This window comes from Erythrolamprus reginae, chromosome 1 (genome assembly GCF_031021105.1).
Source record: "Erythrolamprus reginae isolate rEryReg1 chromosome 1, rEryReg1.hap1, whole genome shotgun sequence".
Lineage (NCBI taxonomy): Eukaryota > Metazoa > Chordata > Lepidosauria > Squamata > Dipsadidae > Erythrolamprus > Erythrolamprus reginae.
The window spans coordinates 366,529,560-366,548,198 of record NC_091950.1 but is presented as its reverse complement, the minus strand read 5'-3'; the positions used below and the strand labels follow the sequence as shown (position 1 = coordinate 366,548,198).

At 38.0% G+C, this 18,639-nt stretch overlaps 1 protein-coding gene across 6 annotated transcripts in view; it reads left to right on the top strand.

Moving 5' to 3' along the window:
- The window catches only part of HHAT (hedgehog acyltransferase), a 190,568-nt gene that overhangs the window by 157,269 nt on the left and 14,660 nt on the right, over positions 1-18,639 (top strand). The window lies entirely within an intron of this gene.

Here is an 18,639-nt window from a genome sequence, read left to right as displayed (position 1 = left end):
TTGAAGAGTCTTTAGATACAGGGAGAAAATTTTTAACCATTTTTGAAGATGGATTAGCATCCTACTGCAAAAGAAAGTGGGCAGTAGATTAAGAGGAACGGAAATATGTTTCTAATTGGGAATTGTAGACTTTGCCATCAGTAGTTCATATTCATTTCCATTTTATGAAACTTTGCTATTGATTTGAGTGTGTGTGTGTGTGTGTAAATGTTTTGTATATGATTTCCATATCTGTTGAAATGGCAGTGCAACCTTCTTCATAAACCAGATGAAAACTTTTCAAATTTGTTGGGCAAAATGATAGCCTCTTTAGTAGGGAGCACACCATCATCACCTTAGGAGTTGACAGAACTACCCCTTAACTCAAGGAAGACTTTATCATCACCCAAACCCTCTCCCTGGAAACCTTGACCCAGCAGGAAGAGGTGGATCTAATACAGATATGGCTGAACTAACAGGAAGATAATAACTATTTATCTCTCCTTCGGTGTAACTTTGGCCTTGCAAAAAATGGGTTTTAGAAAAAAGTTAATGGTCTATCCCAGGGGTAGGCAAACTTGGCTCTTCTATGACATGTGGACTTCAACTCCCAGAATTCCTGAGCTAGCATGATTGGTTCAGGAATTCTGGGAGTTGAAGTCCACAAGTCATAGAAGAGCCAACTTTGCCTACCCCTGGCCTATCCTATGACAGCCTTCTGTTACAATACAAATTTGCAGACTTTTCCTGAGGAGCAATTCTATAGATCACAGATGAAAAATGTATATAAGATGGTCTTTTGGTGATGGTTTCATTGTGTCAGAATTCTTTATTATTCTGTTTGAGTATATTTAATTTAAAGATAAGGATACAAAATTGGTAATCAACCTTTACAATACCCAGGATTCTCTTAGAAGCAGAGGCAGTCAACTGGTTTCAAGCGATTAACTCTAGTTGTGAGTAGTTCATGATTCCAGTGAATGAGGAGCTTTGATTTAGAGACATTAAAATGAAAAACCAGGCAGAACTGTTTTGTGGGGGCTTTGTCTCACTTTCTTTGCAAAACTTCAGGATAGATATCAGCATTAACTCTTAGTTAACTTAGTATGGAATACTCCCATGATAGGGAATCTATGGCACACATGCCACAGGTGGCATGTGGAGCTATATCTGAGGGCATGCAAGGTGTTGCCCTATGACAGCTCCAGTGCGCATGTGCATGCTGGCCAATTGATTTTCAGTTTTCCATAGGGTGGAGGGGAGGCTGTTTTTGCCCTCCCCAAGCTTCAGGAAAGCCTCTGGATCCTGTGGGTGGTGAAAAATGGACCTTATGGACTTACCAGAAATTCAAACTTCCGTCAAGCCTGTTGGGCCCACTTTTTCCCCATCCACAGGCTCCAGAGTCTTTCCTGAAGCCTGGGGAGGGTGAAAAATGATCCAATGGGCCTACCAAAAGTTCATTTCCTAACTTCCAGTAGGCTTGTTGGACCTGCTTTTCGCCATCCTCAGGCTCTGGAGGCTTTCCTAAAGCCTGGAGAAGGCGAAAAATGACTCAATGGGCCTACCGGAAGTGTGGAGGCTTTAGTAAGGCCTGCATGCATGCGCATGCAGGCAGTATGTGTGTGTGTGTGCAAGCATGGGGGGAGGACATTGTATTATGGGTGTGGGCAGTGAAGGTCTACCAAAATATTTACTACCACACTGTGGGCGTGGCTTATGCAGGACGCTCTGCATTTTCTTTCAATGTCTTTCAGTGCAAATTGGGTGCTCTGGAATGGAGCTTCATTTTTGTTACCCGACTATGTCCCCCCCTCCCCTGTCCAGGCAGTAGCCCACCCCTGGGTGTGGAGATGCGCAACCTTGTGGTTTCTAACAAAAAAAAATTCACCATCACTGGAATGCTCCATCTAGAAACATAGAAACATAGAAGTCTGACGGCAGAAAAAGACCTCATGGTCTATCTACTAATCATATTTGGCTGGAGATGAAAACCTTTTATGTAAACCTCAGTCCAAGGATCTGATTATTTGTCAGTGTGCCACTGAAATCTCGTAGGGCTTTTTCGAAGTTTGTGGGAAACATCTATCAGTTCCTTTAAATAACAGATTAGAAGTTATACAGAGGAACAGAAAATCAATGTTAGCTTTAGCTCTGTTCACCTCTTGAAAGAAAAGAATTGGATGGGAATCAATGTAATCTTAAATGAGAATTATTTTCTCTTGGTTATTTTTCTTGTGCCGTTCTTAATATTCAGGATATGTAAGGAAAACATAGGCTGAATCCATAGTGGACACTATTCTGGCCTTCCTTTTTTTTTTTAGTAAAGCATTTCTAAAATGTTTTGTTATTTTCTACAGTAGATTCTAAAATGTTAATTCTGAAATAGAGTAGATATTGAGTTAGCCACTGCCTGTAGAGGCAATTCTCAGTCTTCTCAAATTTAACTTGTTTTACCAGAACCATGTGATAAAGTTACTACTGGGAGAAGCAGAAGCATAAATTTAATAAATAAATAAATAAAAATAATTGGATTATCTTAGTAATAACCACATCTTACAAAACCTTGTGATTTGTTTTCATAATACAAAGAGCGTTTAGGCTTAACACTTAGCAAAGATTATAGTTAAAAGAATTTTTTTTTCAGATGATGCAGCTAAATTACTAAATAGTAAAAAGCTGGGGAACATTAGAAAACAGAATGAGGGAGGCACAACATAGACATGCGTTTCCAACCGAAGTCAATAAGATCAAATTATAGATTAGAACCTTCATTTTGTGCAGTAGTTTTATGGAGAAAAAAGTCTGCTCTCCAAATAATCAGGCCTAACCTAGCCAGGTTGCTGATAACTTTTCATGATTAGATGGTATCATTTGAATGGGGCACCATTAATTGTTGCATTTTTATGCCGCCCAGAGTCATTGATGTGAGGCGGTTGGCTATATAAGTCTATTAAATAAATTCAACATATATGCAAGAAACAAAATATTCAGGTGAATCTTCATTAGTTTATTGACGTTTCCAGCTGGCAAACAAAAAAAAGTTCCTTGATGGAGTGTTGTTTAAACAAGCATGAAAAAAATGACCATTTCTGCCTAGAAATTTTTTAACCTTAAACATTTTTACCTTACATTTTATGAGAATCAATTGATTTAGAATGAATATGTCACAGTAAAAAAGAATAGAATGGACTAGAATAGAATTCTTTATTGGCCAAGTGTGATTGGATACACAAGGAATTTGTTTTGGTGCATATGCTCTCAGTTTACATAAAAGAAAATATAGATTTGTCAAGAATCATGTGGTACAACACTTAATGATTATCAAATAAGCAATGAAGAAACAATTAATATTAATAAAAATCTTAGGATACAGGCAACAAGTTAACAGTCATACAGTCCTAAGTGGGAGAAAAAGGATGATAGGAATAATGAGAAAAAACTAGTAGAAATAGAAGTGCAGACTTAGTAAAAAGTTTAACAGTGTTGAGGGAATTATTTGTTTAGTAGAGTGGTGGCGTTCGGGGGAAAATTGTTCTTGTGTCTAGTTGTCTTGGTGTGTAATGCTCTGTAGCGACATTTTGAGAGTAGGAGTTGAAACAGTTTGTGTCCAGGATGTGAGGGGTCAGTAAATATTTTCACCGCCCTCTTTTTGACTCGTGCAGTATACAGGTTGGCAACAGTTGTTTTTTCTGCAGTTCTGATTATCCTCTGAAGTCTGTGTCGGTCTTGTTGGGTTGCAGAACCAAACCAGACAGTTATAGTTTACAAAAGGAATTAACTTTAAAATACATGGAAGGAAAGATAATACCTGTCTATTCTTGATTTCCAAAAAAATGTTCTTAGCAGCATCTTCATTTGTTCAGGGGATAGACATTTATCACAGCAATGATTCCATTCAGTAATGCAAGATAGCAGCATATATGCTAAACTGTCCATCACTAAGTTTCTAACAAATGGGATTTGGAACTAATCCTTGTTTATAATTCAATTGTGGGGCCTGCCCTGTGGAATTATCTTTCTCCTCCCAAGAATCAACTGATTCCAGTGCCTGTAACCTTCAGACAGGTTGTGATGACAAGGTGTTTGGTGAGCTCATCTTGGAAAATGAGGTGTCTGTTGGTTTGCCCCACCCATGTGTTTTGTTCTTGATTGGTTGTTGGGATATTGTGATTGTTTTTATTCATCTACACTGCCCGTTTTTGTGAGTTGAATAGCCATATAATCCTTGCTCAACAGTAGTAACCTTGCTCAACAGTAGTAACTGAGAGGGATCTTGGAGTCCTAGTGCACAACTATTTATATATGAGCCAGCAGTGTGAGGCAGTTGCAAAAAAAGCCAACACAGTTCTAGGCTGCATTAGCAGAGGGATAGAATCAAGATCACGTAAAGTGTTAATACCAGTTTATAAGGCCTTGGTAAGACTACACTTGGAAAACTGCATTCAGTTTTGGTCACCACGATGCAAAAAAGATGTTGAGACTCTAGAAAGAGTGCAGAGAAGAGCAACAAAGATGATTAGGGGACTGGGGGCTAAAACATATGAAGAACGGTTACAGGAACTGGGTATATCTAGTTTAATGAAAAGAAGGACTAGGGGAGATATGATAGCAGTGTTCCAATATATCAGGGGTTGCCACAAAGAAGAGGGAGTCAAGCTGTTCTCAAAGCACCTGTGGGTAGCACAAGAAGCAATGGGTGGAAAGTAATCAAGGAGAGAAGCAACTTAGAACCAAGGAGAAATTTCCTGACAGTTAAAACAATTAACCAATGGAACAGCTTGCCTCCATAAGTTGTGGATGCTCCAACACTGGAAGTTTTAAAGAAGATGTTGGATAACCATTTGTCTGAAGAAGTGTAGGGTTTCCTGCCCAAACGGGGTTGGATTGGAAGACCTCCAAGATCCCTTCCAACACTGTTGTTGTTGTTGTTGTTGTTGTTGTTGTTGTTGTTGTTGTTATTATTATTATTATAATCTCCCTTCCTTCTTATATGACTGTTCATAGTGACTTTTTTTTTTGAAAAACATAGCATTCTTTCCTGAAATCAAATTCATATGCATAGGGATAGACTATCCCTGGACTAGAGCATTTATAAGGCTCAATATCATAACCTGTAGACACATTTTATGGATGACATTTTCTCAGAGTCTGGGAGGTCAACTTTATCCATTTTAAAAGTTTCATCTTCACCACAAGTCTTATTTTTAAAAAAAGCAAACACCTGTCAATTGTAATGATTTCTACAAGATGTGCTCATTTCGTATTGACTTCATGGATGCACCAACATAGTTGCTTGGCAGCAACACAGAAGTGATTTATCTTCTTCCAACATGTTTTTCAATAACATTGGTGTTAGTGGTTTCCAACATAGCTACAATCCATACCTGACCATGTCCTATCTTGTCAGAAAAGTTGTGAAGCTTGACTCCTAGTTGCAATAATTTATTTGTGACATTATGTGAGTAGGTTGCAACTACTTTCTTCCAGCCATTGTTTTGAGTTCCCTGCCTGCTACCAGTACTGGAATTCCTCAGTGATTTCCCCCAGGACCAAGTCTGCTTAGCTTCTGAAATTGGCCAAGTTTGTCTAAATGCTGCCATCTACTGAGGATGAACATGTATATGCCCACACTTTTTCCTTCTCCCCAGTGTTCCATCATCTTCTCTTTCCATGGCTGTTTTACTTTCTCATTTCAAAAAAGAAACAAAATGAAATTGTTACTGGAATATATGTTTGGATAAAACCCAGCCTTGGAGATGAAGTAATAGCAATTAGAAATTTGGACTAAATGAACATTGTATTTCTCAGAAAAATATTCTCTTAATTCAGCACTAAAGTGTTATTAAATGCAAATATTATTAAAATGCAGTAATTTGCAAAGCCTGGGTAAATAATGTTTTAAGAGCATATACAATAATACAGTGAAGGGCTACCAAATTTTTTACTACCGTACCACACTGTGGGCATGGCTTATGCAGGACACTCTGCATTTTCTTTCAACATCTTTCGGTGCAAATTGGGTGCTCTGGGGTGGAGCTCCATTTTTGCTACCCCACTGCATTCCTTCCCGGTCCGGGCAAGAGCCCACCCCTGCAATAATATCTGTATTACAAAGGTATTTCCGAATCAGGCAACTTTACAGAAAAACTGTAATTTTGAATTTGTGTCATGCATTTGTATAGACAAAACTTTAGATATTGATATAGAAGAAAATATTCCAGATTGTTGTGCTTTGCTTTAAAAGAAAACATAATCGTCTTCAATTTTCATTGTTAGTAAACAAGTAGCTAAAGTATTTTTTCCACAAAATTAATGTTGACATAACTCTGTTAGTTAGAAATTCTACTAGCTGAATAATTTATGAATTTAAGGTTCCCAACTGTTTTCAAGGCAGCATTTGGAAATTTCCAAAGCGTATATCACCCTATCCAAAAAGGCCATCCACTATGAACTAATGAAATAAATACTTCATACAATGAAGACCATTGATGGTGATGTTTGAGAAAACTCAAAACTAGAGGGAATCCCATCCTTCTAAACAGTCTGCTTTGCCCACATATGTACTAGGGTTCAACTTGAGTTTATAGACTTTTATGCCACAAAAAATATCTGTTTGACACCTACCTAATCTCAATAGGCTCTGATGATAACAGACAAATTGAATTGCATATTGAGAGGGATCTCACTCAAAATCCTTGGATTTCAAAATCCCTAGTTATGTAAATGTTTTGGAGATACAAGGAAATTAGAGACACTAGTGCAATCTCTTCCATTTTATGAGGTTTCATGACAGTAGCATAGTTTATTAAGTCAAAAACCTCTGAGTCAGTTGACTGTCACATCTCCTTATGACAGTCATAGAAACATAGAAGACTGACGATGGCAGAAAAAGACCTCATGGTCCATCTAGTCTGCCCTTATTTTTCCTGTATTTTATCTTAGGATGGATATATGTTTATCCCAGGCATGTTTAAATTCAGTTACTGTGGATTTACCAACCATGTCTGCTGGAAGTTTGTTCCAAGCATCTACTACTCTTTCAGTAAAATAATATTTTCTCACGTTGCTTCTGATCTTTCCCCCAACTAACCTCAGATTGTTCTGCCTTGTTCTTGTGTTCACTTTCCTATTAAAAACACTTCCCTCCTGAACCGTATTTAACCCCTTAACATACTTAAAATTGAAATTTCCAGATGCTGTCTTCCATGGCAATGACCAAGGCTGTTCCACTAAGAAAACGTGGTCTAATTTGAATTAAAATGACTTTAGGTAACTGGTTTTAATAATAACATCTGGAATTAGGATGGTATCCCTCCTTTTAGAATCTGGTTTATCATGAGTTAATCCTCCTCCTCTTAACTAACCTCCAGTGTTGGCTATTACCATGGAGAGTTGCCATATGGTATTTTCACATTACAGAAGAAGACCTGAACAAGTAATCACTGCTATTCTTTCCTATTGTTTTCTTCCAACTTTTGATGAAGTCCCTTGTGATAAGGAGGCATATGCCCAAACATTAAGCCTTCATGAGCAAAACAGTTTACTGCCCTAGAGGTACTCATTTTCTCTTTTAAACGATGAACAATGCAGCGTGCATCCATTTCTCCATATGGTAACTTTTCTGAATTATTTTTGAGTGAAAATATCTGAGTTTTTTCCCCCCTTACCTTCTTTAATTATGCAAATTAAGGGAAAGATGTGAACCATATTCAGCACTTAGTATTGGAAATATTGATATGAATCTTCTTTTCTGATTTCAATATGATATATTTGCAGTCCCTCATCAAATCAGGTTTTTTTTCTTGTTGCCAAACAGCCTTACTAGACTAGAAGGTGGTAGTGAGGTGTTGATGGAGTTATCTGTTTCGCTGTGTGAGATCTAAACTTTTTTGTCCATTCTTTGGCAATGTGGTAGTTCCCAGGAACCACAGGAGAATAAAACAGGAATCATCTACAATATATAGTGAGGACTGCAATAGCCACTATGTAGGACCAACAAGCAGAAGACATTCATGAATACCAGTTAGGAGTCAGAAGACATGGTGAAAACTCCTTAACGCATAGACAGACTTAACTGTGACTATCCTAGACCAAGCCAACTCCAAAAAAGCTGTAGAATTCCTGGAAGTTTAGCACTCTGACAAATGTGCCATCAACTGGTACATAAACATAAACAACATTTACATATCACTCAAAAGAGATAATCAAAATGCCAAATAGGAAACAAAAATACATCCCCACCAACAGTAAACACCTAGGTTTGAGACCCAAGCACCAGGCAATTGGGTAAGTTTCCATGATTTGCCTGAACTCCAGCCATTATGGTGAGCGAATCCATGTTAATGGAGTAGGAATATGTGTATAGCTTATTTCACAAGTTATTTGTTATTTGTTTTCTGGGAATCCTGATCCCTCTTTTTATCCATTAGTATATGCTGTATCTGGGATTCTTTTTACAGAGCTTTAAATAAAAATAGCCAGCAGAAAAGAAAGTTATAGATTGGTTTTTGATTACTAACATTGATTAATTTGAGAACAGAAATACAAATGCCTTTATCTTGCTAAATTATAGAAATATAATAGATAAAATTTCTTCTATTAATCAGTTACTGGGCCTGCATATTATATAAGGCTATGGGCAGGTGACGCCTTCAAATTCATTTCTCATGAGAGTGTTGAATGAGATAGCAGGGCACAATTACTTCTCTTTAAAGGTTGTGGTTTTAACCAATCACAGTGGAATTAAAATTAACACTTAACAATGGCCAAAGAATTTGATTGAAGATGCACCTCTCTGGTTTAGTGGGGAAAAAACACCTTTATTTTTTATATGTGAGCTTGCTAGGATGCAAGTTACATACTTCAGGTAATTGCCTTTTCCCAATAAAAAAATTATTGCATTTGTTGCCACCATTGGGTAGTTTTATTAAACTTTTTATCAGTTGTGAGTTATGATTGATGCATGCATATACAGTGGTACCTCTACTTACAAACTTAATTCGATCTGTGACCAGGTTCTTAAGTAGAAAAGTTTGTAAGAAGCAGCAATTTTCCCCATAGGAATCAATGCAAAAGCAAATAATGTATGTGATTGGGGAAATCACAGAGAGGGTGGAGGCCCTGTTTCCTCCCAGGAGATTCCTAGAGAGGGCCCATGGAGGCTTCTCCCTACCTTTTACGGCCCTGTTTCCTCCCAGGAAATTCCTAGAGAGGCCCCACAGAGGCTTCTCCCTGCCTTTTCCGCTTACAGTTTTGGAGGCTTGGGTTTGTAAGTGCAAAATGGTTCTTGAGAAGAGGCAAAAAAATCTTGAACACCCAGTTCTTATATAGAAAAGTTCGTAAGTAGAGGCGTTCTTAGATAGAGGTACCACTGTATGTATGTACATCTTTATTTGCAAAGAACATGAGCATTCATCCAACACTTGTCAATCCCAGAACTATTCATAACATAAGCAAAATGCTTACTTTTATTTTGTAACTTTTGCTTTGATTATGCATGCTTCCAATATCACCAGTTTAATTTAACATAAGCAAGCTTTTTTAAAAAGATATGAGAATGTAGTAATGGTGATGTTGTTTGTTTAAAAAAAATCATTTCCCCAAAATGACATTTTTCTAGTAATGTAGCCACATGTGCACAAGAACAGTGGATACAAAATATGAAAGTCGTTTATGTCTAATTAATCTTGTTAATTTAGCATCAATAATATCCTTGTCATGGGCTTAGAAAAAAATGGAGTTTTATGGAATAAAATCTGTCTGTTTCTTGCTACCCATTTTTAAAAAGGAGAGAAGAGGAAACACACCAAGAGGCAAATAATTGTAAATCAGTTTCACCATTTTCATTTATCATGTTTACAGGCATTTGGAAGAAAAACTAATTAAAATCATTACACATTCTTTTTGGTTTAGACCATATTAAAATCCTCTTGAATGTATAATTAGCATCATTAATATGACAAGAAAAAAGTAGACTGAAGTTTTCCAACATATTTCCCTCCGTGTTAACCACTTCAGATACTATAGATACAAAGTTTCAAAACTTTTTCAAATGGCAATGGCTTTTTTCCTTGAAGATGTTTCACTTCTTCCTCCAAGAAGCTTCTTCAAAACTGCACCTTTGGGAGAACCAAGAGCAGCTGCAGTTTTGCCAGAGATCTTTAGGCTATACAAATTGATCCAAGAGCACAGGGTTATTATTATTTTTTTAATTCATTTGCCCAATACATAAATACATAGGAAGAAAATAGACATGTGATAATATAAAAAGAGGGTGAAGGTGAATTTAGAGGAGAGGATATATGAAAGGAAGAGAATATATAAGATAGGTGAAAAAAAAGGAAAGACAATTGGACAGGGGATGAAAGGCACACCAGTGCACTTATGTACGCCCCTTACTGGCTTCTTAGGAACCTGGGGAGGTCAATCGTGGAGAGTCTAAGGGAGAAGTGTTGGGGGTTAGGGGTTGACACAATTGAGTCTGGTAGTGAGTTCCAAGCTTCGATAATTCGATTGTTGAAATCATATTTTTTACAGTCAAGTTTGGCGCGGTTCGTATTAAGTTTGAATCTGTTGCGTGCTCTTGTGTTATTGCGGTTGAAGCTGAAGTAGTCATTCACTGGTAAGACAGTGCAGCATATGATCTTCTGGGCAATGCTCAGATCGTGTTTTAGGCGTCGTAGTTCTAGGCTTTCTAGGCCTAGGATTGTTAGTCTATTTTCGTAGGATATTCTGTTTCGAGTGGAGGAGTGAAGGGCTCTTCTGGTGAAATATCTTTGGACATTTTCAAGGGTGTTGATGTCTGAGATGTGGTATGGGTTCCAGACAGATGAGCAGTAGTCTAGGATAGGTCTGGCAAATGTTTTGTAGGCTCTTGTGAGTAGGGTGAGGTTGCCTGAGCAGAAGCTGTGTAGGATCAGGTTGACAACTCTAGAGGCTTTTTTGGTGATATTGTTGCAGTGGGCTTTAGCACTTAGGTCATTCGATATTAGTATTCCAAGGTCCTTTACAGAATGTGGGTTGGCAGTGAGAGATTGTTTATTCAGTTCGTATGTGTGGTTAGGATTCTTTTTGCCAATGTGGAGGATAGAGCATTTGTTGGTTGATATTTGAAGTTGCCAGGTGTTAGACCAGTCTGAGACAAAGTCCAGGTCTTTTTGGAGAGTAAGTGTGTTATCAGTGGTGTTGAAAAGTTTCACATCGTCGTCAAAAAGAACACAGTTGCTTTTGATATGGTCACAGAGATCATTGATGTTTGTCACTGATAGTTGACAAACATGAAAACTACAACAGGAAGTAGCTTTAAGGAAAATAGGTCAGTGGAAAAACAAGATCAATGCAGTGAAGAAAAATAATTTATAAGTGAACAGTGTATCTGGATACACAGTATACAGTTAGTTCTCGGCTTACATTAGTTTGCTTTGAAATTTGTTCATTCAAAGTTACAACTTTACTGAAAAAAGTGACATGATCATTTTTCACACTTATAACTGTTGTAGCATCTGCCTGGTTATGTGGTTTACATTTGGATGCATGGCAATTGACTCATATGATGGTTGCAGTGTTTCAAAGTCATGTGATCACCTTTTGAAAACTTCTGACCAGCAAAGTTAGTGTGGAAAACAGACTTGCTTAACAACTGTGTTACTGATTTAACAACTGCAGTGATTCACTTAACAAAGGTGGCAAGAAAAGTTGTAAAATGAGGAAAAACTGACTTAACAAATTTCTCACTTAGCAACATAAAGTTTGGGCTCAATTGTGTCGTAAGTTGAGGGCTTCCTGTATTCATATTTTCTCTTTATTTTCAACAAAAGCAATTAAAAAAACATTTCTAACTATTAGTACCACAATGAAGTGTGTGTGTGTGTGTGTGTGTGTGTGTACATATCTCCATTTTGTAGCAGCAGAGCAAGCATTGAATCTTTATCTTATTTTGCATCCATTCCCAATCCTTAAGGAGCATAGCCAATAAACCAATAGCAGGATTTGTTACAAAAAACTGTTGGTTGATTTTCCAATTTGTTTAGAAATTTTCAACCAAAAGAATGGACGAATTGGACATTGTACCAAGGAGTATAACACAGTGTTTCTCAATTATTTTTTGTTATGCCTGCCCTAGGAAGGAGGCATAACAAACAAATTGGAAAATCAACCAACAGTTTTTTTATAACAAATCCTGCTATTAGTTTAGATGAACATTTCGCGCCCTCCCCCAAACTCTCCGCCAGGACGATTGTTTGCAATATTCATTACGTTTTCGCTGAAAAAACTCAAGCAGCTTATCAACGTGATTGGAGTGTAATGTGTTTAAGTGACGCCTTAATTTATTTGGCTTCATGCTGTCCGCTGCCAACATTTTTAGATATAGTAAACATACTGGTCTTTCCTTATCTTCCACCATAGTGACAGTGAAGCCGAGCGCTACATACGTTTCGTCATATTTCCTCATCTTAGCTTTTGGGAGACTGTTATCTCCGTCTCTCTCCTCCTTTCTTTTCATCCCTGTTAAATATTTTTCCATGGTTTCTCTTAAGGTTTGTTATATGCACTTCAGATGTCCCTCTCTGAACTATGTGTATGGTTTGGTGCAAAAAACCCTACTCCCTGCGGCAAAAAAAGGCACATTCCCCGAAGTCACATGCTCCCTGACATCGCTCTGCGCCCTTACAGGGGGTCCCGCCCCACTCTTTGAGAAACATTGATATAACCTGTCAATTTGTGTGTAACCCCATCATTTCTATTTCATTTGCTGAAATAAACTTCTGAGAAATTCTGTGTTACAAAGATGTATATCATATTTAAATTCTGTATTATCTTCTGAAAGTCTTGTTCTCAATTTTTTCAAGAAAACTTATCATTTTGAATATAAAAATTAAAGATCAGAGATCAGGTACAACTGCTGTTAAGTTGTAATGAAACTGGCAGCTGAAGTGAAATAGAGTTTGTCTAAAATCAGTAAGATTCACTTGCTTTGATCTATTTCTAGGGGCCAAATTAAAGTGAAAGGAGTAAATGCATTTAAGACATCTCAGTATCTAAATTAAGTAATTTCTTTGGAAATATATTTATTGTTTTAAAGTGCTGGGATAATTTATATTAGCAACTTTTTAAAGCTAATCCAACCTTCAATTTCTGAGTAGTAGGTCTGACACAAAATATGCATTTAAATATTGTTTCATCTCATTTTTAAAGTTAATTTTTATGACACAATTTAAGGTGCTGGTCCGTCCCCCGTCCCCCCAAAGTTCTTTTAGACTTGACAGTATTGCCATTTATCATGGAATAAATGGGTTTTAATCCTTGACGTGCAACTGCATCTGGCACTAGATTTCTGGTTGTAAATTGTTACGGCCTTATGTTAAGACACCCATGTGACTATACCCAATTTTAGGACAATTTTTGTGGAAGTCATCCAAGGTTGTTAGACAAATGTGATGGTTCTAAGTGTGAATGTATCCTTCTGAATACTAGAACCCATTTAAAAAAAACATACACAAATTGTAGTCAAGTAGCCACAGGATCCCGCAACTAGTCATAAAAATGAACCAGATTGCCAAGAACCCTAAATAAGATTGTGCGACTTTTATTTTATTTCATTTTCAAATTTAAACACCACTCATCTTACTATTTAAGTGACTTTGGGAGGTTTACAGATAAAATCTACAAAATCATATTAAAAGGCACATTTAAAAATACAGTTAAAATCAGAGTTAAAAGGCAGAGGGAGCCCCATCAACCTCCCCACTCCCCAAGATTGCATATCCATCTCCCATCCCCAATTCGCAAAGCCAATCTCAAAGGATACCATGGTTGATAGTATTGAAAGCTGCTGGAAGGTCAAGAATAGCAAGGATGGATGATTACCTAAATCCCACTCTCTCCAGAGGTCATCCAAAAGAAATCTTTTTTTTTCAATGAAGCAAATGTGTGTCTCATATTTGCATATTTGACTGAAGGTATCCAAATAATTAGTTTCATCCTTGGTCTTCTGGAGCTGCAGCACCACCATCTTTCCTGGACAAAAATTACCCAGAACAATGGGATCAAATAATGGCTTCTTGAGAAGAAGATACAGCAGTGTATCTTTAAATGGAGCCAGAAATTTCCCCTTCCTTAAAGATAAGTAAACCATTGCTAGACCTATTCATATGTCACCTCCTGGGAGCATGAATTTAGTTTACAGGTGGACTCGTCCACTTCCTTAGGTCCAAGAGGATGAAATATTCCAGGATAACTAGGTAAGACCATTCCCCAGGCATCTTCAAACACCCCTGGTCTCCAACTGAGTGGATCTGAGTGATTTTATCATAAAATTCCTCTACATGACCCTGAATCCTCCAAGCCCCGTTACCCAGAAGGATCTCCATAACCCTAAACGGAGACAATGAGTGGCATTCTGTGAAAGCAATGAGCATGTTTTGCCATTCTTACAGGTCTTAACAGTGATTCTAAATAGATCTTAATAGTGATACTAAATTATGTTTGACTGTAGTTATCCCTTGTCTTCTTCCAGAGACATTCTAGATATCTCTTGATGCTTTTCAGCTCCCATAGCTCCTTCATAAGCCACAGTTGAGTATCAGGGGTGATGGGCCAATATCATGGGCATAATCCTATCCAAGGCCTCATCCCACCTTCATATTTTTGGCAGCAGCCAATATCTCAGCAAGACCTTGCAGCAGATCCTCATGTAGAACCTCCAGGAACCTTTGGACTCCCACTGGATCCATCAATCCTGGAGGTAGATCAATTGAATAGGTCCTGCCTTCCTGCAGCAGGAGGTTGCATAAGAATTTCAAAGTCACCTGTTACCAACACCAATTAATGTTCCTGAGGATTTACTTTAAGATTAGAATACAAGACTTCCCTGTTTAGAAATGTATGGTTCTCCTGCATGCTCAGCAGTGATGACAATACGTTGAATTTTCCTTTGGTTTTAATGTAAAATTAATTTATTTCCCAATCTTTTGTTATGTCACTTCTGTACAGTTATATATAATTTCTCCTTTTTCAATGAAGCAAATATATTCTGTAGCATAGCTGTATTTCAAATGTTCAGAGGAAGACAACAAGCCATTGAGGTGTCAGGAGAGCCTTAATGATTTAGATATTTGGGGAGTATAAGTTTAGCAACAACTGGATGTAATAATAACAAAATTCATTCAGTTCTTGGGAAGATGGGAGAAGTTTATAAGAAGCACCAAAGTTTCCTTGTAAATCCACATTTAAAGACTTTTTGGGTGCAAAAAGATAAACAGATGTACTACCGATGTTATTGAAACATGCAGAAATAGAGATGGTTAAACAGAGCATCCTTTTAACATTGACACAGGTTTTGTCTGCTTTAACCTTTATTAGAAATCAATGCCTTCCTCTAAAACAGGAACTTATTCTGCAGAACTGGCATTCAGACTATTTACTTTCCTTGTGAGTGCACACACAACACTTTGCCCTGACTTTATTTCCTAGAGTTTGAAGGTCACTACTGCCAACTGTCTGTATGGAAGGCACAGTGTGTATTAAGCAGGTCATTCGCCTCCCCTGATTGAAAATAATCAATTTCTCCTCTCTTTTGTCCTTGTGCCGCACCACCAGCTTTTCTTTGATTCTGTTTCACTCCGGTCCCACTACTCATCCCAGTTCCTCAGGTCAGGACCAACAAGGCTCCTATTCTCTCTGCCAGCTGCTTTCTTCATTGATTTGTTTGCTGCCAGCCAAACTGCCTTATTTTCTTGCACTCCCCGATCAGCCTTACTGCCTCTTCCAGGAGAAGATGGGATCCCTGCTGAGCAAGCTTTGCTATAAGGCGGGGGACACCTGTCCTCCATTCTTCCTTTTTATTTACCGCTGTTGCCAAGAAGGAAAATACCTCCCCCGTTTTCTTCCGATGATCCCTGCTTACCTTTAAACATTCTAAATTCCTTCTTTCTTCTTTAATCTCCCTCACTCTTTTTTCTAGCTTTCTTTCTTTTTCTGCTTTCCTGCCAAGACTCTTTTACCTTTTTGGCTAAAGAACAAATAGACTCCTTTTTAACTTTCTCTTTCAGTTTAACACACTTTCTGCATTTTGACTGCTTAGGAAAAATCCCCTCTCATCCAAAATCTCTCCTTGATGTTGGGTTTTTTTGTGTTTGGCTGCAGTAATAACAGCAGTGTCTGCTATTTATCCTGTGTCCAAGGCTCCAAGGAGCCTTGTTCTCTGATTTCTATGAAAGAATTGTGACTTTATGGCAGTGCTTCTTAAATAATGAAGCAGGCCCCCTTGGGGGGCACGGAGCAACACCAGGGGGGTGCGTGACCCTGAGAAATGTGCTTTTTTTTGTTGCACTGGCAAAAAAACTAGGAGTTTTTTTGTATTGAACAATAGCACACAGCACAGAGCAGGAGATATGAAGTGCAGACAACAAACCCTTAAGAGATACCATGGAAAAATATTTATCAGGGATGGAAAGAAAGGAGAATAGAGAGGGGGATAATGAGACAACTGTAAGTCTCCCGAAAGCTAAGACAAGGAAATATGACTTGCTTGGCTTGGCTTCACTATGACTACGGTGGGAAAAAAGGAAAGACCGGTATGTTACTGTGTCTAAAAATCTTGACAGTGGACAGCATGAAGCCAAATAAATTAAGGTGTCACTTAAACACTCCAATCACACTGATAAGCCACTTGAGTTTTTTAAGCAAAAACCTGCTGAATATTGCAAACAGTTGTCCCAGTGGAGAGTTGGGGGGGACGGATGAAATGTTTGCTTCTTCCTGGGGGAGCGTAACAGAAAATAATTGAGAAGCACTGCTTTATGGCAACTTGTATGCCATTATTTTACAGCCACCCAGTCACCTTTTTGGGATGGGTAACCATTTGATTAGTAAATAAATGAATATGTTCTTGTTTCAGAACTTCGCATCAAAACTTTAATTCTCTTAGATATTCCTAAACTCTAATCACAATTAAAGGGTGCACATACACGAGAAATACATTGGCTTTATTCTCACAGTATGCTTAAGGAAGGATATGGTATTGTGGGAAAACCAAAAGGATGTCAATCCACAAAATAATTAACCGCCATCAGATTACATTTAGGCTCAAACAGATGAAGCGACACAGTCTCTACCCAGTCAATTGTGTGATGGGAATGTCTAGACCAGAGATGTCAAACCCAATCGCATTGCAGGCTGTATCGTGATGTATCAGGAATATTTTTGCACTTGTGGAGCCCAGATGAGCGTAGCCTGCACAGGCGTATCTGGCCCATGGGCCGTGTGTTTGGCACTCTTGGGTGGTTAGACCCACTCAAATGACCTATTTTCCAGAAAACAAAATGCAGATCCTTTTCTTAGAGAAATTAACTGACAAAGTCTGTCAATGTATTTGTTTCTTTATTTGTTTGTTTGCTTTGTTTGTTTGTTTGTTTGTTTGTTTGTTTGATATGCTGCCCTTCTCACTGTTGTAGTGACTTTGTGTGGCTTACAAAATGATTAAAAGGTACAAAAGATAATACAAAATAATTAAAATTAAGAAGATTAAATGAACTAAAAACCAAGAAAACATTCAACATATGGGTCTTAGAAGATATTTTCCAAATATTGATTATCCACAAGTGTTAAGATATGAGAATTATTGATGGCTTGCTAAGATGGAAAGTTCCAATAGCTTCCTGTAGAAAATAAGCGGGGATTTTATATTCCCCAAGGGTGATTTTGGGCCCAGTTAGTTTGATCACATGCTGGGAATCATCAACAAGTAGTTCTGACTAGTTTAAGTGATTAGATTAGATTAGATTTATTGGATTTATATGCCGCCCCTCTCCGCAGACTCGGGGCATCTCACAACAATGGTAAAAAACAATACATAGTAACAAACCTAATATTTAGCAATCTAAATTACAGTTTTAGGTTAAAAATCCAAAAGAAACCCCAATATATAAAAAACAAGCACACAATCGAATCATACACAGAAACTACATGGGCAAGGGGGAGATGTTTCAATTCTCCATGCCTGACGGCAGAGGTGGGTTTTAAGGAGTTTCAGAAAGGCAAGGAGGGTGGGGGCAATCTTAATCTCTGGGGGGAGCTGGTTCCAGAGGATCGGAGCCACCACAGAGAAGGCTCTTCCCCTGGGTCCCGCCAGACGACATTGTTTAGTCGACGGAACCCGGAGAAGGCACACTCTGTGGGACCTAACCGGTCGCTGGGATTCGTGTGGCAGAAGGCGGTCCCGGAGATATTCTAAAGTGACTCGTGCACATCCACATTGTGGATGAAAATGCCTCCTGTGCAGATGTTATCCACTTTAACTGTTCCAAAGCAAACACCCAAATACCATGCAGGACAGATAAAATTCACTGTATCTTTCTCTTCTGGAATGCACTGTCTCCCTCCTGGGAATCCAGACTACATTCCATCACACATAAGATTATGATGAAAACTCAGCCCAGGTACTATTAGTCATTAAAAAAAATAAGAAAGATGCTTTAAACTATCTGCAGGGTATGAGAACAGAAAAGAAAGCATACATTTCAAACTTGGCAGAACAAAGAAGAAAAGCAATAAAAAAGAAAATGATACTTTTAATCAAACAACCTTGTTTGATGGATGAAACCAGTGAAAGTCAGAGTAAACTGTACAGCCTATTTCAGTGATGGCAAACCCTTAACCAGG